The following is a 20,615-nucleotide window of genomic DNA, read 5'->3' on the forward strand; positions in this document are numbered from 1 at the left end:
TTAGACATGTAGTAACTCCTGTAATAGCGTTGCTGTACTCAAACTGACAGAATATATAATACAACAGCATTCAGAATAACACCACAGCCAAACTTGATGTAAAAGTTGTAAATATTTCTGTGCCTGAGGCTGCAGAGAGGGCTAGGCTTCAATATTATGCAGTCAGTAAGCCATGGATGCCCGATATCTATTTCACAGCAGATGGCCACTAAGACTGTTTGATGTCGCAATCTGACCTGCACATTATTTACAACAGGGGGCAGCAAGTAAGCTAGATCAGACATGGCCAGAGATCACGGTATCCACCATATTTGGAAAGTGTCCAGCAGTTCAACAGATCTGAATTACACTTCACAATGTGTGTTATAGGATCTTGATTTACATAGTGTTTGAAGTAGGTAGGTCTCCAGCCACCAAGTGGAAGGCCACTTTGAGCATATCAGCTTAGAGGTCTAATCTGCTGCTTCATTCCTTATGACACTGCAGTTAGTTGTGAAATTTGCAGGCACATCCAAAGAAATCCAGTCGTGCTGGACATTTGTTTGGTTGTAGAATTTAAAAACAAAATGCTGTTCATTTCATGTATTTGCTGCCAATGGATAAATATCAGAATTTGTGTCATAATGATTTTGTCCATAGTATAAGGCACAGGTTTATGGAACATGTTTTATTTAAACAGCATCCAGAGCCTTTTTGATTTAAGTAACAAAACCATTGTGTTTGTTAGAAACATAGAAATATAAATAAGAGCCTGCCTTTATGCATCATGGCTCCTCTGTGCCTTTTCTCCATCTACATGTCTTAGTTCTATGAGCGTTAATACCTTTACCTGACAAAAATCTGGCCTAATTTTGACATTTGTAATGACTTACCTGCAAAAGGTTCTTCTTTTGAGGAAGAAAGACCTGGATTTCCTCTGCACCTTTCGTGGAGAAGTGCCTCTGTTTTCACTCCTGATTGGCCCAATTCTAAATTTAATATTGTGATCATTTGCAGTGAACTTCCCAAGAAGAAAATCATTTTACTCCGTCAACCCTAACTTTCACTCATCCTAAAATCTTAGTTACATCCCCTTTTAATCTTTTATATTCAAGAGCAAAGTAAGCTCAGCCTTTGCAAACTGCACTCATAATGAGTTGTTTTTCATCTCAGTAGCATTGTGGTGAATCTACTCTGCACTTGCTCATTTTCTTAAATTCAAAGTGGATGGCCTTACCCTTTTTCATATTGAACTCTATCTGCCACAGTTTTGCCCATTTATTTAACATCACATTATTCCTTTAAATTTTCTACTCTCCATCTACATTATTTACTGCACCACTTAACTTAGTGAAAGCAGCAAACTCAGATATATAACTCTTTTTCTTCACCCAAATCATTTATTAATTTGACCATATTTCACGTTAGCCATTCTGCACAAATCTCGTAAAATCTTCCAATGAATAATGGTTCATAAATCCCAATTGCCAAGAAAGAATTTCTCATCGATATGCTAGAATTTAGATATTCCTATTCAACATCAAAAAAAATGTATTTCTGCTGTGCAGTTCAAATCAGTCTGTGCCTGTCCAGTCATCTACAAAATGCACCAAGTATTTAATAATAAAGACCTCTACAAATCAAACATCTCTTAGTAGAGCAGCTGTCATCACTATACTCTTGTACAGCAATAAGCCACACAGTAGTACGAGAGAAATTACATTAGCAAACCCTTTGCAACATTCTCCAGATCCAATCGCAGCACTGTCAAACAAATGGCAATGTCCTTCTTGAAGTCAGTTTTTCAAGGCTGCAGCCAAATCTTCAGCACAGTCAAAAATAAAGGCCTTAAAGTTTCTTCCTCCTCAGTATTGTCCCTCAACTCTCATATAGCCAGTATTCCAGGGGGGTAGAAAGTGAACACTGGAAAGACACTTGGAAATTCTCTTCGAAGTATGACAGCATTGACATTAATGTATAAGAAGAGCTTACTATAGGAAGAACATACTACCAAACATTCAAGATACTGACTTGATGTAGAAAGGATTCCCCATGCCTGTGGGGTCTAGAACCAGGAGAGATGATCTCAGAATAAATGTAAGTGATTTAGGATTGAGATGAGGAGGAACGTCTTCACTGAAAATGTGGTGACTCTTTGGAATTCTGTACTCCATAGTGCAGTGGAAGCTCAGTCATTAAATAATTTCAAGAGATGGATTGATAGATTTCTGGTTACGAATTCTATCAAGGGATGTGAGGATAGTATGGACATATGGTATTGAGGTGGATGATCTCGAATGGCAGGGCAGGCTTGAGAGGTTTAATGGCTTATTCCTGCATCTGTGCTCCTGTTCAATTGCCACTGTTGGCTGTTGAAGATGAGCACTTCACAAGGAGCTGCCGGCATGAGTGAATGTACATTTTAGTCGTTCTCAATTTTGTGTGGGCATGTCCTGAGATAAATGCTGAACCATTTCAAGTCTGTGCCTACCCTGAATGTGCTACTTTTGCCTCAGCACATACTTGATGGACTGTACCAGTTTGTGCGTTGATGTACACTGTGGATTATACAATCACATAACATATCTTTCACCTCACACTTCAGCTTCTCTTGCATGTGATCACTATACTTTCCGAGAGAGTTGATTGATGAGATTACATCCTCTCAGAGGTGCAAGACAGCATCAGATTTGAAGTTCCCTATGTCCGGATACAACTGTTGCAAGTCCTGAACTGAGTCAATGCAAGTATTCTTGCCTATTCTGTTGCAGCTAGTATCTTAGTGATCTTGTGAATAGTCACAATATTGAGGTCCTTGCATGTTGGTCCGTTTGTGTAAACCTGATAAAATTCTTGTGGTTTCTATGCAAAATTGCCACAGTAAGGTGTATCATTCACTTCTAATGATCCAGATATATATCCTTCAGCATTCTGACTAGTAGGATGTTTGTCCTCGCTTGCGTGCTGACTTTGATCCCGGGTATGTAGTTTGCCAAATTTCATTGGACATATGATGGCAAAAGTATTGAACTATTTGACTTTGATCATACAATAGCTCACCTTCACAAAATGGAAATCCATTGGTTGCAGATTCTTCCAGTCTTCACTTTATTACTTGTGCAGCTAACCTTCTGAACAAGCTTGTGTTTATGCAGGTCTCTAGCGTTTTCCTTACGAACCTGTGGCACTATGTTTTTGTTTCTTTGCATTCTACTATCATCTCTGGTTGCACCTTTGAAAGCACATTTTCTCCTATAGGTGAGTCCAATGTCCTTTTGCAGACATCACTGTGGGGACAGCAAATCACACTTGCCACGCATTTGGCTTGTTTTTTGCATCTTAGAGTCTGTGCTGATACCAAGAACTGCACCTAAAGTTTGCAAATGTTGTCTGACTGCAATGGCTTCATGTGTTTTACTAATTTTAAGTGGTACGACAATATTGTGAAATTTTGTTTTCTCCAAGAGGTTTTCTAGAACAGCTTCACGAGGCATTGAAGTGATAACCAGCTCTATTATGCACACAGTCAGCTCAGTCCCTGATACCTATTCCTTGCCTTTGGTATGCATCTTATGACAAGCTGATCAATTGATCCTTGTTGTGTTGCCTATCGGACCCAGTTCTCTTTTACACAAAGCTTATTTTCTAGCATTTCATGCTAAGACAGGTCTTAAGTGTTGATTCTGTGCAACCCCTCCATTTTCACTTTATTTATTTTTTAATTTTCACTATTTATTTTGTTTTATTTTCACTGTTTACTTATCTAGTTCTGCAACAGATAAAAGCGTGACTCCATCCATTATTTACAGAGCCTAAATTCACCAAGGTCCTGCTAATACATGTTGGGTCTGGGTGGGTTACTCTTTGGAGGGTGGGTATGGACTGGATGGGCTGAAGGACCTGTTTCCACACTGTAGTAATTCTATGGGTCTATATTTGGTAGTAATTTTTCTAATGTTCTCTGGCTTTTGCGAATTCACTTGTCATGTCGGGTTTTACTATAAGTTTTACTCCTATAAACTGCTTGGTGATTCAACAATGCAGCTGTCATGTTTCCTCAATTTTTTAAGAAAAACGCCTGTCCGCTGTTTTCAGCTGTGGCTCTTTTTTTTTGCCTTGCCAACAGCTCAACTTGAAACCAAATCCCTGCCTTAGCAGATTCTCAGAGCAAATTGAGTTCCAAAGTAGAGTCACATTAGACTCAAATTGTAACTGTATTTCTCTTCTCTCAGATGTTGCCAAACCCTGTGTCTATCCAGCATGTTTATTCTCCAGAATCCACAAACCTGCTTTTATCATAAATTAAATGCTTGCTGTTCTTGTTGTGCTGTCTTTCTTTCTGGTATCCCAGTGTAGAGTGTAAATGTAATATCTGTGCTGTTTCAAATGTCTGGTGTAAGGTCTGTGGTTTTCAAGCTCAACCACTGCTTTTGTTCCTTACAGAAAGTACTCTGTGTTGCTGATGTCATTTTTTTGTCTTTTTGCTAAATAACACAGGTTAAGTAGTTTGGCTGCCGTTTACATGAAAATTTACCATAGGTTTATTAAACAGCTTACAGTTATGGATAACTATATATGCATTCTCTTCTAGATTGCGGCTGCTGGGATGCACGCTGGAAGTTGGTCATGTATTTTCATCTTGGCCCTTAACTTATCAGCTCGTAAAATAGCACAGCTCATAAATGAATAATGCATAAGCCATTACCTGCTACTTTTTGTCATGATGTTTGGGATGATGTAACAGTGACATTCATAGTCATATGTTAGACTCAGAAGACAAAAATGGCAGACTATACCAGAGAGAGAAGCCAAAAGAGAAAATGCTGGAAAATCTCAGCAGGTCTGACGGCACCTCTAAGGAGAGAAAGGGTCAGTTAGACTGGAAACATCAGCTCTTTTCTCTCCTTACAGATGCTGCCAGACCTGCTGAGATTTTCCAGCATTTTCTCTTTTGATTTCAGATTCCAGCATCCGCAGTAATTTGCTTTTGTGCCAGAGAGAAAGATGTGATACCTCACAGTAGAGTACGTATTATCATGTAAATAAGCTGAATTGTGTAGTAACCGACCAGAGTTAGACTGCTATTGTTCCAAGGTAGAAGAAACCTTGTTAATATATATTAGACCATAAAGTTACCCAAACAGACATTCAAAGGGAGAAGTAAGTCACAAAACATGGGGCGGCACGGTGGCACAGTGGTTAGCACTGCTGCCTCACAGCACCAGAGACCTGGGTTCATTTCCCGCCTCAGGTGACTGACTGTGTGGAGTTTGCACGTTCTCCCCGTGTCTGCGTGGGTTTCCTCCGGGTGCTCCGGTTTCCTCCCACAGTCCAAAGATGTGCAGGTCAGGTGAATTGGCCATGCTAAATTGCCCGTAGTGTTAGGTAAGGGGTAAATGTAGGGGTATGGGTGGGTTGTGCTTCGGCGGGGCGGTGTGGACTTGTTGGGCCGAAGGGCCTGTTTCCACACTGTAAGTAATCTAATCTAAAAAAACACTTGCTGTTCTTTGTTTTAATTTAGAAGGAAACAATTTCACTTTCCGACTATAGAGTCATAGATCATATGGCGTGGAAATAGACCCTTCGCTCCAATTTGTCTGAGCCAACCCAAACTAAACAAGTCAAATTTGTCTGTTTTTGATCTTTCTAAACCTTTCCTATTCATGTACCTGTCCAAATATGTTTTAACTGTTAAAGACGTTCCTGGTTTATCAAACTGAAAGTGAAAGTAAATTAGAAAAGGTACAGGTCATTCTGCTATAATGCGTGTTTTGTTAATGCAAATTTGCTGTTACGTGATTGATGAATTGGTGACGCTGTTTCTAACGCGCAAACTTTTAAAACATGTATTGGCTGTAACATGATTACATCACCAACAGTTTAAATGCTGTCTCTCAAGTGTGATTTTTCTGTAATGTGGGGTTACACAAGAACACAACCATCACATTATAGAAGATCTACTTGTAGACTGTTCATTCTTTTAGATTGAATGCAAAATATATGGATAAACATAGCAGGAATATTATGGGGAAATCAGAAAGTGATAGACATCATAAGTGATTTTTATATCGATTATCATGAATGATGATTGTGAATAAATTATAAATTCATCTGACTAATTCAGTAATCCCTGTGAAGCATAAAAAAAGTAGTAGCGTTGTTGATGAAGTTGTTCTATTGGGGCTTCAAGTTGATAAGTAAGGTATAGAGGTCAGTGTGCTTCGTATGATTTTTTTTGCTTCTTAAATTATAGTCAGAAAACTAGGCTGGAGCACAGACCTCCACGTCCAAATTCCTGATAAACATTAGGCGAAAGTGAGGACTGCCAATGCTGGAGATCAGAGTTGAAGAGTGTGGTGCTGGAAAAGCACAGTTGGTCAGGCAGCATCCAAGGAGCAGGAGAGTTGGGCCTGATGAAGAGCTTATGCTCGAAATGTCATCTCCTGTTCCTCAGTTGCTGCCTGACTGGCTGTGCTTTTCCAGCACCCCACTCCTGATATACATTCACAATTTCTAGATGCTCAAGGGCCATGCTGGAATGCTGATTCAGAAAATCTCATACAAACACAAGTCAATAAAGTACAGGTTATGCAAAGGCCTTACAGAACTGAGGACTGAAACATACCTCTTCCCCCCAAAAATAGGGGTTACGTCCTCTGATTTCATCAAATTGAGGAACTGCCAACTAAAATATTAAGTGCAACTGATTTTGTGTCAAGTAATTTCTTGAAAACAAAGTTTATTTTGGGAGCAAAACAAAACTGACTAGACATGAGGTACCTGTATCAATTGACTTTGAATATTTCAAGTAGTGAGTGATATAATTTCAAAAGTGGACCATGGATATTTAACAAATGTGTGAAAAAATAGCAATGTTTCCACGATTTTATTTAACAAGAAAATCAAGAGGGATGTATAGAGGATGGCTGGTCAATTATTTTCCACTATTACTCCAAGTCAACAAAATTCCTCTTCTTCATTTAAATAATGATGCAACCAACTACAACAATGTTTCTGTATGGTCATACGCTATTCCTTATCTATTTAGAATGTTTATTGAATTCCCAATGTTCTAATTGTATTTCTTTTCATCATCAAACTGCAGATGGAGAGAAGGAAGACACACAGAATCCCTGCTACGAGAATGAAACCACAACCTACTCAAAGCTCCTTATAGAACAAAGTTCATAATCATCAAGCAACTGAGGACTTGTGAATTGTAACTCTTATCTCCAGAGACAGGTTTGTTTAATCCTGATGCTTTTGACTAAATTCTGTCTGTCCTGATGTGTGTATTTTCCTGAAAGCTGTGTTTTTTTTTAAATTTAACTTCAGTTTTGATACCTGACAGAAAAAATAAAACTTCAGAGCTCTGGTCGGGCATCATATCAAATATGCTGAGCTCAGGATTAATCCTTTAACTTGAATAAAAAACGCGCATGTTCAAGCCACTCTATACAGATAATGCATAATCAAGGCTGATGCATCAGTACAATAGAAAGGATGCTTGTATTGTTAGAAGTACCATCTTATTGCTAAGGCATTGTACTGAGGCTATATCAACTCTCTCAGGATGGAGAAAATCTCAAGATGATATGGAAAGCAAAGCAGAACAGTTCTGCCAGCATTTGGATTAATATTTGTTCCTCAACCAACAATCAATAAAATGAATTATGTGTACTTATTCTAATTCAAGAACAAGCTTCCTCATTTCTGATATTATGACAGTGACTGCAACTCCAAACCACTTCATTGATAACATGGCATCCAGATTTTATTTGTTAATATTTGTTTTCTTTTGTTATTATTTGCCATACATTGGCAGGAACTTCCTGGATTGTTCCCTGTTCACCTTTGTGATTTAAGAACAGAGTTTGCAAGAATAATGTTGGCATACATAAGCAGATTGGCTGCCACAATGCTGATGATGCTACATGTAGTAGAGTGGGAGCAATTCTGAGGAAATTCCTCACTGATTCGTAATATCTCGAATCTTATGATGCATTGAAGTGAAGATCATGTAAAATATTCTTTACTGACGTATGAAGATATGTATGATAAATAATAGAGTGGACATCTAAAATTATATCAGAAACCTTTAAGTGGACAAAGACACTGGAAAATTCTGTAGTTACTGATGGGTGCTTATCATAAAGGAATAACATAATTCTAATGATGAGTAGCTCAAAAAACCAATTGAAATATGAGCAAGAGGAGGCCATTTGGTCCTTTATCATTTAATCCGATTGTTTTTACTTATTGACCACAACTTCACCTTTCTGTGTTGTTCCCACCATTCCCTGCGCCCTTTAATTGCCCTAGTATCTGTCTTGAATATATTCAACAACTGAACATCCACAAATCTCTGTGTTAGAGAATTCTGAAACAATCCTGATTATTAGTCTTTAGAATGGCTCCAAATACTTGATTTATTGGTGTTAGTTGTTCTGCCATATAGCCTGAAGGTTTTTCTTCATAAGAATTGACACTCATTGACAATCTATATCTATTTACACATGAATGAACATTAATTTAAGTAAGGAAGCAATAGAATTTACTCTTGCACACCAACTTAACATTCCTGTCTTTCATTTAAATGTTTCCTCAGTCTTGGCAAAGAGAGATCCTTGGTGTACTGCTTGCTTAATTTAACCATGAATGTGCAGAATAGCTCCTGTGACTAGAATCACTTACTTTAAATGGTATAATTTACTTTGGTGAATTGATATGAACAACTGAAAATGTTATGTTTTCCACATACCAGAACTAAGTAAAAACTCTTCTAACTATCCTCTGCTCCTACCTCTTCATTTTACCAAGATTTGTCACAATCTTCTAGCTATGAAACCTTTTCCATCTGTCCTATTTCAAACAGCATGTGTACCATTGTTTCCGTGGCTGTTTTTAAATCTGCCACTTTACCAGATGGGTAGCGATTAAAAGAATTTTCAGCACAAAGGGGCAGTGCCCACTTGGATTGAATCATCAATCCTGGTAAAAATTGTGATAAAAGTTATATATCTACGTTGAAAAGAATCTTTTTTTTCTCCCAGTCAACAAGCTTCTCCTTATTCAGTTGGGTATCATAGGAGGCAAAATCTACCACAACTGGGCAGCATTTTAAAAATATACCTTTCAAATTTGCTAACTAAAAATAAACCTTGGCACATTTAAGAGTGACAAATCAGTGTCCATGCATTGTGAGTAACCCAATTTTAAAATCCTGAAAACAAGTTTTTTGAAACCATATAAAGCTGTTTTTAAATTAGATTGGGATATAGAGATCCCAGGGCATCGGTGACAGTAGCATTGGTGAAGTACACCAAGGCTCATGGTGGTGGCAGCATCAGTGGAGGTGAAGTGACACCGGGGAGTGGTAACTCATGTTCTGGCAGCGCAATGAGGGAACTCACGGCTCCTCACCCTTATCTGAACACTTAACAAGGAGTATAAAGTCGAACTTTATTTCTTTATTTCATCATTTTTCTGCCTTTATATTCTATGTTTTGGTTTATTTTTGTTTTAAGATGCCACCAGGGAGAGGTGGCACCATACCACACTTTTTATTGTATTTTGTAACAAAATACACAGAGTCATAGGAATGTACAGCACAGAAACAAACCCTTCGGTCCAACTCTTCCATGCAAACCACATATTCCAAACCAACCTAGTCCCACCTGCCAGCACCCAGCCCATATCCATCCAAACCCTTCCTGTTCATATACACATCCAGATGCCTCTTACATGTTGTAATTGTACTAACCTCCCCCACTTCCTCTGGCAGCTCATTTCATACATGCACCACCCTCTGCGTGAAACAGTTGCCCCTTAGGTCTCTTTTATATCTTTCCCCTCTCACCCTAAACCTATGCGCTCTAGTGCTGGACTCCCCCCACTCCAGGGAAGAGACTTTGTCAATTTATCCTATCCATGCCCCTCATGATTTTGTAAAGCTCTATAATATCACCCCTCAGCCTCCGACGCTCCAGGGAAAACAGCCCCAGCCTGTTCAGCCTCTCCCTGTAGCTCAGATCCCCCAACCATGGCAACATCCTTGTAAATCTTTTCTGAACCCTTTCAAGATTCACAACATCTTTCTGATAGGAAGGAGTCCTGAATTACATGCAATATTCCAATTGTGGCCTAACCAATGTGCTGTACAGCCACAACATGACCTCCCAACTCCTTTACCCAGTGCTCTGACCAATAAAGGAAGCATACCAAACGCCTTTTTCAATATCCTATCTACATGTGATTCCACTTTCAAGGAGCTATGAATCTGCACTCCAAGGTCTCTTTGCTCAGCAACTCTCCCTAGGACTTTACCATTAAGTGTATAAGTCCTGCTCTGATTTGCTTTCCCACAATGCAGTATCTTGCATTTATCTAAATTTAACTCCATCTGTCACTTTTCAGCCCATTGGACCACTTGATCAAGATCCTGTTGTAATCTGAGGTAACCTTCTTCGTTATCCACTACACCTCCAATTTTGGTGTTATCTGCAAACTTCATAACTATACCTTTTATGTTTACATCCAAATCATTTTTATAAATGAAGAAAAGTAGTGGACCCAGCACCGATCCTTGTGGCACTCCACTGGTCACAGGCCTCCGGTCTGATAAACAACCCTCCACCACCACCCTCTGTCTTCTACCTTCGACCCAGTTCTGTATCCAAATGGCTAATTCTCCCTGTATTTTGTGAGACCTAATCAGTCTCCTATGGTGAACCTTGTCGAACACCTTCCTGAAGTCCATTTAGATCACATCTACCGCTCTGCCTTCATCAATCCTCTTTGTTACTTCTTCAAAAAACTCAAATCAAGTTTGTGAGACATGATTTCCCATGCACAAAGCCATGTTAACTATCCCTAATCAGTCCTTGCCTTTCCAAATACGTGTTCATCCTGTCCCTCAGGATTCCCTCCAACACCATATAAATCAAATTTCTGATTAATTCCAATATCAAATTGATTGAAAATCTCTTCAGCACATAACAGTTTGTTTCATTGTGCCCAATCTGACTGATCAGCAGCTCTCAAGGGTGGGGAGGAAGTCTCACAGTAAACCAATTCTGCCCAGCAACAGGACATTAGGCTGCGTGGAGGGTTTGTACTGAGCGAGTTAGCCGCTCTCCAACTTTCCCACTGGACCAAAGTTATCAAAACACTTCTTTAAATGTATTTCTGCAATGTTTTTGTTTCTAATTAAATCAGTGTTCAGGACGAGAAATCAATCATTGTCAGCTCCAGTTCCCAATGTGCTGATTGAACACTTCCTGCTAAAGAGTATTTAATATGCATCAACAATGCCATACACTTTAAACAACAGCATGTGTTCCATTCATGCATTGGACAAAGCAACTGTCATTCCCTCACTTCTTGAAGTTGAAGTTTACATCAGCCTTTTCACTATAATAAGCTTTAGCTATTGAGAATATCAATGAAAAATGCAAATCATCCGTGAAAAATAACAAAATTTGAGTTCAGGCTGAAAGCAATTATGTGTTATTCATCCATAATACTGTTACTCTTTGATATTTCAAAGAGTCAGCTTCATCTGTTCCTGAGAATACTGTTCAATGCCAAAAGCAACATCTTATGGCAATTTCTATTGTCAGTCAGCTTTGAAACGTTCAGAGGAAAAATACACAGTGTTAAGGGAACAGACAACTTTCTGAACTTTTTATGTTTATTTTTATTTATTTATGAAATGTATATCCTAGTAATAGTTTTTTAATGTTGCAAATGCAGATCAAGAAGTTCCTCAGTAACTTTTAGTAATGTCTTGGTAATTATGGATTGCATTTGGTAAAATTGTTCCCAGGAAATGCACTGAACTTCCTAATTAGCATTTTTACTTCCATTTAATAAGGAAATCCGAGAGACAAAACCAAAATAAGAATTTTAAGATGGACTCTGTTGTGTTTAGGATTGTGTTGCTTTTAAAATGGTCATTTTGTTGGAATTTTCACAACTATTTTTCATTATGAGGCAAGAATATTGTTAGTTTATAACAAATGAAAATTTTAATCTTTTAAGAATTGGCACATTTTGCTTGGTGATTTCTACAGTTGTGGTTAATAGTGCATTTCAGTGTAAACGATTGTGGTAAAATATTTTACATGATGATTCATAAAATCTTTTTTGCAGCAACATTTTGAATTATGCAACTCCTTCCACATTATGAAGCCCTATTTCTGATGTACTATTCAGAACCAGTGTATGTATGCATTTATTCAAATTGTCAGTTGGAAACTTAGAACAGCAATGGTTTCTTCTACTCATTAGGATCATGTTCAGTGAGCTATCAGTTAATGTCAACTTAGCAAAGGAGTTAATTATTTTGATAGATGATTTGAACCACAAAAACATACAATTGATTTTAATTTCATTAATTAATAGATCAAAATGTATTTTAATTGTATAATAGGTTTCCAGATTACCTTTCATTTTCCAAGATATTAAAGGCCTGAAGAATAATGAATATGTAAAAGAATACTATGGTAATGTGATAAATTTATATGGTGTAATTTATGTTTACTCCAACACGTCCAGTGGCATTATGGTTCAATAATGCGACATTTTAAAAATTTAACATTTCATTGTAGTGAATACCTACAATTTAATTAGGAGTGCAATTAAACATTTAGGGTCTATAATTGGTCAATCAATCACTACTCTTGCTGTAAACATTTTACCTTTGTTTAGTTTACATTCCAGCTCAAGTTAACTTGAACTAGTCATTGTAAAATTCTTGTGCTGCAATTTGAGGATTGGTAACTAGATGTTCCAGGGATTTGACAAATAAAAAGTCAAATGCAAAATACTTTGGATGAGCAAAAATACTGGAAATACTTGGAAGCTCAGACAGCACCTGCTGGGTGTAGGGTACTATCTTACAGGGGACTGAACAATGGTAGGCTATGACAAAAAGTGGGAGAGTCATGTGAGAGGTCTAGTAACTTCTCAATATTGTGAACAACTTGCTGCATCTTTTAACAGGTTCAATGAATCAAGGTGAAATTCTCACTAGGCAGTGGTGAGTTAAGGGAGTTTATTCATTGTTTACAATTGTATTAACTGTACATCTCACCACATTAATATCCTACCACCCACTGCAAGCAAAATGGATGCCAAGAATTCCTGACAGGCAAGTCAGAGCAGCCTGGCAACTTCAGCTCACCACTTGCTCTAAAGGACCTCCATGTCGGATAGGTACCAACGTCTCAAGGCACGCTCCTCAGGCATTGATCACACACCCCATAACCATGGTCATTAGCATCAGATATGTGCCAACCTCTAAGAACACACATAGCACATCCCTGAATCATTTACAGTATGTTTCTGTACTTCAATGCTGCACCCTAGAACTCCATGGAAAGCTAAGGAGGTGATTGCTGGGCCTCTTGCTGAGATATTTGCATCATTGATAGTCACAGGTGAGGTGCTGGAAGACTGGAGGTTGCCTAACGTGGTGCCACTGTTTAAGAAAGGTGGTAAGGACAAGCCAGGGAACTGTAGACTGGTGAGCCTGATGTCGGTGGTGGGCAAGTTGTTGGAGGAAGTCCTGAGGGACAGGATGTACATGTATTTGAAAAAGCAAGGACTGAATAGAGATAGTCAACATGGCTTTGTGCATGGGAAGTCATGTCTCATGAGCTTGATTGAGTTTTTTGAAGAAGTAACAAAGAGGATTGATGAGGGCAGAACTATAGATGTGATCTATATAGACTTTAATAAGGCATTTGACAAGGTTCCCATGGGAGATTGGTTAGCAAGGTTAGATCTCATGGAATACAGGGAGAACTAGCCATTTGGATACAGAACTGGCTCAAAGGTAGAAGATAGAGGTTGGTGGTGGTAGGTTGTTTTTCAGACTGGAGGCCTGTGACCAGTGGGTGCCACAAGGATCGGTGCTGGGTTCACTATTTTTCATCATTTATATAAATGATTTGGATGTGAGCATAAGAGATATAGTTACTAAGTTTGCAGGTGACACCAAAATTGGAAGTGTAGTGGACAGTGAAGAAGGTTACCTCAGATTTCAATGGGATCTTGACCAGATGGGCCAATGGGCTGAGGAGCGGCAGATGGAATTTAATTTAAATAAATGCAAGGTGCTGCATTTTGAGAAAGCAAATCTTAGCCGGACTTATACACTTAATGGTAAGGTCCTCCGGAGTGTTGCTGAACAAAGAGACTTTCGAGTGCAGGTTCATAGCTCCTTGAAAGTGGATTCGCAGGTAGATATCGTAGTGCTTGGTATGCTTTCCTTTATTGGTTCAGAGTATTGAGTACAGGAGTTGGGAGGTCGTGTTGCTGCTGTACAGGATATGGTAAGGCCACTTTTGGAATATTGTGTGAAATTCTGGTCTCCTTCCAATCGGACGAATGTTGTGAAACTTGAAAGGGTTCAGAAAAGATTTACAAGGATGTTGCCAGGGTTGGAGGATTTGAGCTACAGGGAGAGGCTGAACAGGCTGGGGCTGTTTTCCCTGGAGTGTCGGAGGCTGAAGGGTGACCTTATAGAGGTTTACAAAATCATGAGTGGCATCGACAAGGTCTTTTTCCTTGGGTGAGGGAGTCCAGAACTAGAGGGCATAGGTTTAGGGTGAGTGGGGAAAGATATAATAGAGACCTACTTTTTAGTAGGGCAACTTTTTTAATGCAGAGGGTGGTGCATGTGTGGAATGGGCTGCCAGAGGAAGTGGTGGAGGCTCGTACAATTGCAACATTTAAAAGACGTCTGAATGGGTATGTGAATGGGAAGGGTTTAGAGGATTTTGGGCCAGATGCTGGCAGGTGGGACTAGATTGGATTGGGATATCTGGTCAGCATGGAAGAGTTGGACCGAATGGTCTGTTTTGGTGCTGTACATCTCTATGACCTCGGGCTGCAGTAATATCATTGTAATATTGCTGCAAGGACAATGTGCACCCAGACACATGAACATAACCAATGAATTGGACCAGGCTACATTTCTGAACTGTTCACTTGCTCTTTTAGTGTTTGCTCACTTTGAGTCTCCCTGAGTGCCCAAGTATCCCTGCCTTGCCTTGGCTTGGCTTATCTGTTTTGCAATTTGTCCCTTCACCAGAGATTCCAGGCTGACAATGCTGCTGAATATCCTAGATGGTTGGCCTAGACAGAAAGCCAGGAACATTGTCGTGGTTGTCAGCAATCCTAGTCGAATCAACGTAGATAGCCTTTGATCAGGATGAACCAACAATGTACATCAAGGCAGTCTGTGATCCTAGTCCAGTGGGTTGGATACAGTCAGCTACTGGGGGCAGTCAGAGGTAGGCACCTCTCCACATAACCAGTGAGGAGCCAAATGTTGGACAGCCATCTTGACTCTTTCATGGAGTTGTTTTCTTCCTGGAATGAGAGAGAGAGGCAGGTATTAAGGCAGATGTAAGTGGCTGGAAGAGCTGTTGTTTTTGGTACAAGAGGGAAAGTGTCCAGATTGAGTAAGTAGGCAAGTAAGCAGTGGGTATGCAGGGTTAGTGCTGTTGGGGATTGAGATGGACGAGGATGAATGAAGAGAGATGTTCCATGCAATCGTGAGAGTGGCAGAGCATGAGCCTTATTGGGAGGTGAGTACTGTGGCAGAGATAGTGAGTGTGAGGTGTCAGAGAGAAGATGGTGGAATGGAAAAAGGTCATTGACCTTTCCTCACTGCAGGACATTCCTCCAGAAAGCCAAGACTGCTTTAACCTGGATGGAAACCTCAGACCAGGCTGGCATGGTGTTATAGCATCCATTGCCAGTCCTGGGAATACTGGAAGTTCCACTACGGCACCACACCATCCACTAGGACCTCTGGGGCCTTACTCACAGAGAAGGGCACCAACTCTCTCTTCTGTCATATCTGGGCAAATGTCAGGAAGCACGCAGAGCAGCTCCAGCCTAATAATGCTTGTCTGGGTGCACAATTGTCTTTTAAAGAGGACACCAGTGCCAGGGATGTCACTCAGTTCTGGCAGCAGCAATTTCTAGATATGATAAGTTGGAGAATTGAGCTAGAATTGGGCAAGGGGGCACCATACATTTAGGGGATATTGTAAATTGGTTAAGTTTGATAAAATATAGCGAGAGTTCTCACTAGGCCTCACAGAGAAAAGCTTGCCATGAAACTCAATGAAATTGAAGCCTAGCCAAACAAAAACATAAGATTCAGCTCCAGCAGTTAACATTTCAAGTCAATGACCATGCATCAATCTTGAATGATGTTAGAGCAGAATCACTTCTGAACAGGTACAGGGCCTGGGAAGTGTGGCTGGAAGAAGTAGAGGAAAGAAATAAAACACAGTGTTCCCTCTGTGGCAGCAAGGGGAAAGGAAGATAAAGCAACAAAAGTGATGATGATTGTTGTGATCTCAATCAGGACCATTAGCTTTTACGAAGAGATTCAAACTTCCAATTAATATATGAAAAATAACATTTCTCATTTTTTAAAAATTGTATGGAACAAATGAATAAAATAAACACAATTTTTTTGTGGTAGTTGATACTTTAACTCCCGAGAGTGCCATTAATCACCCATCATACACTTGATGAAATTACAGTCCGCAATTACTCCCTGCCTGTGTTCCTGTTTTGCGTGGTGGGAACTTTGAATGTCTGTCTCGAGGTGTATTCCTCAATTCTCAGAGAGCTTTTAAAATCCACCACTGATTTGTAAAGCCTTTTCCAGTGATCCTTCACCCCTTCAACCCCCTCACCCCAGCCATGTCAGGAAAAGTCTTCCAAATCTTTGGAGGGCTTTAGAACGTGCACTTTCAGCTAGAGACCATCTCCCTCCTGCAATCAAGCTGACTTTTCTCTGGTTGATCACGTAGAGGTGCTTACTGATTTTTAGCAAAGCTAAAATGGTCTCAAAATGGCTTCCTCTGCCTTCCTTCCCCAGTGCATCACAAAACACATAAAACAAGCACAAATTGAATAGTCACCTTTGATGCCAACTCAGCTTTAGGACGTGTCTGAAGGTGTGCTGATGTATCTTGATGTTAGGTGTGAGTTCTAAGTGTCATTAGGTGCTGATGTTTGAGCAAAGATGTTGTGATTAGATTATGCAACAAAACAGACCATAAGAAATAGGAACAGGGGTAGGCTATTCAGCCCCTTGATCCTACTCCACCATTTAATAGGACCGTGGCAGATCCAACATTCCTCTGTCCACTTTCCTGCCTTTTCCCTGTACCCCTGATTCTCCTACTGATCAAGAATCTATCTATCTCAGCCTTAAATATTCACAAAACTCTGCCAACTTAGCTCTCTGTGGCACGGAGTTCCAAAGACCGACCAACCTCTGAGAGAAGAAATTCCTTCATATCTCAGCCTTAAATTGGTGGCAGATTATTCTGAGATTATGCCGTCTGGTCCTCTCTTCCCATGAGGGGAAATGTCCTCTCAGCAGTTACTCTGTCAAGGCCCTTAAAAATTCTACATTTCAATGTGATCCCCTCTTATTCTTCGAAATAAAGCGAGGAGAGTTCCAGTCTGTTTAGTCCTGGCTGTTAAGAAATCCCTCCATATTAGGGATCTTCCAAGAAAACTTCTCTGAATTGTCTCCAATGAAACCCAGTTTCTGCAGCTTTCCTTAAATAAGGGGACCAAAACTGCTCACAGTACTTTAGATGTGGTCTCACCAGCACTTCACCAGTTACAGTAAGACTTAGTTTACTCTTATACTCCAACCCCCTTGAAATGAGACTCAGCATCCCATTAGCCTGCCTGATTACCTGCTCCACCTCTTTGTGACCTTTCTTTGCTTCGTCCTTTTGTGTTGAAGCCTTCTGAAGGGGTGATGTACTGGTTTCAAGAGGCCTTTTTAATAATAATATTATTTTGTTCTCCCTTCCAAAATGAACAACTTCACTTTTTCCCTTGTTCTACTCAATTTGCCAACTTTTTGACCACCTGCGTAATCTGTTGATACCTCTCTTTCATCGGCATCCCCTTTGCAACCTGCCTTTTCACCTGTTTTTGTGTCATCTAAACACTTAGCTTCACTTCTTTCCTCCATGTCATGAACAGATATTGGAAACCATTGCACCAGAGCCAGCACTGATCCCTGTGGAACACCACTGGTTACAGGTTGCTAAGAAAAACCCTTTAAGAAGAACTCACTGTTTCCTGCCCATTAGCCAATTCTCTATCCAGGCCAATGCACTATCTCCAACACCTTTTGATGTAGCAAGGACAAGATGCATTTAATTACTTTAACTATTTAGATATCATCATTAATTTTCTTGTAATTCTGCTGCTGAGTTCTCAGATCCAGAGGACAATAATAACAATTGTTATCCCTGTCCTGTTCCAACCGCTTTCTGAGAGTGGTTGTTGAGGGACTTCAGGCCTCGTGAAACCAGTACATCACCCCTTCTGTCCACCTCCTCCATTAATGGTTCCAATGCTGTATCAATGATCATGAAAGCCCCTGTCAGTCTCAGTAGTCCATTCTCTTTGATTAGAAGTGTGGTAATAGTGTTCATGACATTCACTGTAGCTTTCCATTAAAGGGGACAGACTATATTTAAGAGCAGAAGGACATGCTATAATGTGTTCTCAGCACAACATTTGGCTTCTCCCTGCTGAGTGCTGAGGCTGCCAACAATGTGTATACATCTGCTTGTTCCTCAACACGGTTAACAGGACCCTCAGTCTGATCTGACCTATCTCCCACACATCAGCCCTTACCCTTTCTGTTCCCTCCCACATCAGCAATAGGATCCCCTGGTTCTTACCAACCCCCCAGCATCCACACCCAGAGGATCATTTGTTGCTATTTCTGCCACCTGCAGTGGGATGCCAGCAGCAGACACCTATTCCCTTCCCCTTCCATGTTAGCTTTCTGTCAGTACTGTTCCCTCCAGCATACCCTGGTCCACTCCTCCTCCACTCCCAATGCGCCCCCCCAACCCCCTCCCACCCACAGCCCCACAGTGCCTTCCCCTGAACCATAGAAGGTGTAACATCTGCCTAGTTCATTCCTCCCTCCTCATTATCTAAGGCCCCAAACACACCTTCCAGATGAAGCAGAGACTTACCTGCACTTCATTCAATCTATTCTGCTGCATCTTCACTGCTCACAATGTAGTCTGCTCTATGCTGGGACAATGAAACATACACTGGGCGATCAATTTGCAGAATGCAAACTTTTTGTCTGCAAAAATGGCCTAGGGCTTCCAGTTGCCTGCCACTTCAACGCACCACCATGTGTCCTGGCCAATATCTGTATCTCAGACTTGCTGCAGTACTCCAATGAAGCTCAGCACAAGTTAGAAGAAATTCATCATGGAAATCCTACAGCTTTTAGAATTCAATATTGAATTCAATAATTTTATAGCCTAAGCACCTTCTCCCATTTCCTTATCCCAACTCCCACATACTAGGCTTTGTTATCCCATGGTGTGTTAACACAAAACCCATTGTTAGTCATTAATAGTCCCCATTAGTAGCTAGTCATTCTCGAAGCCTGACCGTTATCCACTTGTTTGTCTGTCCAAATATTCTCTTCTTTTTGGGCTCTATCTCCATCTATTGCTTACTCCTTAAATCCTATCTTTTGCGGATAAAAAAAAGTTCACTGGACCCAAAATGTTAACTCTGACTTCTCTCCACTGATGTTGCCAGACCTGCTTTTTTTGTTGCTTTTGATTTCTAGCATCCAGTTCTTTGGATGTCTGGAGTGTCCTCTGGTTATAAGTGGCTAAATGAGATGGCATCAACTATTTTGCCCGCTGAATATCCTCAGAACTGGCACGGGCAACCCTTGAATTGGAACTACTCCCCACCACATGTCCAATTATCAATTCTATCCAATCCTTAGTCTGTATTATTTATTGCAAGTTGATTGGCTCAGTTGGCTGGACAGCTGTTTTGCAATGAAGAATAATGCATTGGTTCAATTCCCACCCCGGCTGAGATAACCATGATAGACTGCCTTTCTCAATCTCTCCTATCACCTGAGGCCTGGTGGCCCTCAGTTTAACCACCACCAGTCATCTCCCTCTCTCGAATGAGCAGTAAGGAGGAGAAAGTGAGGATTGCGGATGCTGGAGATCAGACCTGAAAAATGACATTTCGGGCCTGAAGAAGGGTTTATGCCCAAAACGTTGATTCTCCTGCTCCTTGGATGCTGCCTGACCTGCTGCGCTTTTCCAGCAACACATTTTTCAGCTAATTAGCAGTAACCCTATTAGTCTATCATGGTTTTACCTTTACCTTAGTATTTGTAATAAATATGAATATTACAGAACTGTACAATGCATCATTGTAAAAAGTAGATGAAAGATCTTTATGGAAGAAATGAATAGATTCCAGTAGATTTCCTTGAAGTAATATAAAACAACTTTTCTCCAAAGAACCAGTTTTCTGTTGGGTTGATATCAAATAACTGCATCAGGAGATCTATAATGATTCAATTAAATAATTTTATATTTCTAAACAAGGTTAATAATTATACATAATGACAAAGCCTGAGGTAAAAATGCAGTAGTTACCTTTGAAACATTAAACAAAGGGATGATCAATATTCTGAATAACAGAGCAACAGGGCAGGATTGAGTAAACTCATTTTAAGTTACTTGTTTTTGTAATAACAGTGTCAAAATTAAAATAAATATTTC

At 40.0% G+C, this 20,615-nt stretch overlaps 1 protein-coding gene across 2 annotated transcripts in view; it reads left to right on the top strand.

Annotated features, from left to right (window-relative positions):
- Nucleotides 1-20,615, top strand: part of LOC122553234 (N-heparan sulfate sulfotransferase 4-like) — an 889,310-nt gene that overhangs the window by 172,171 nt on the left and 696,524 nt on the right. For both annotated transcript variants that reach the window (XM_087985585.1, XM_087985673.1), the window contains exon 3: nucleotides 7,085-7,221. The gene's annotated coding sequence lies outside the window, so the exon portion shown is untranslated. The remainder of the gene's footprint in view (nucleotides 1-7,084; nucleotides 7,222-20,615) is intronic.

Source organism: Chiloscyllium plagiosum, unplaced genomic scaffold (genome assembly GCF_037043375.1).
Source record: "Chiloscyllium plagiosum isolate Xiang-an unplaced genomic scaffold, Cpla_swu_hap1 HiC_scaffold_1, whole genome shotgun sequence".
NCBI lineage: Eukaryota > Metazoa > Chordata > Chondrichthyes > Orectolobiformes > Hemiscylliidae > Chiloscyllium > Chiloscyllium plagiosum.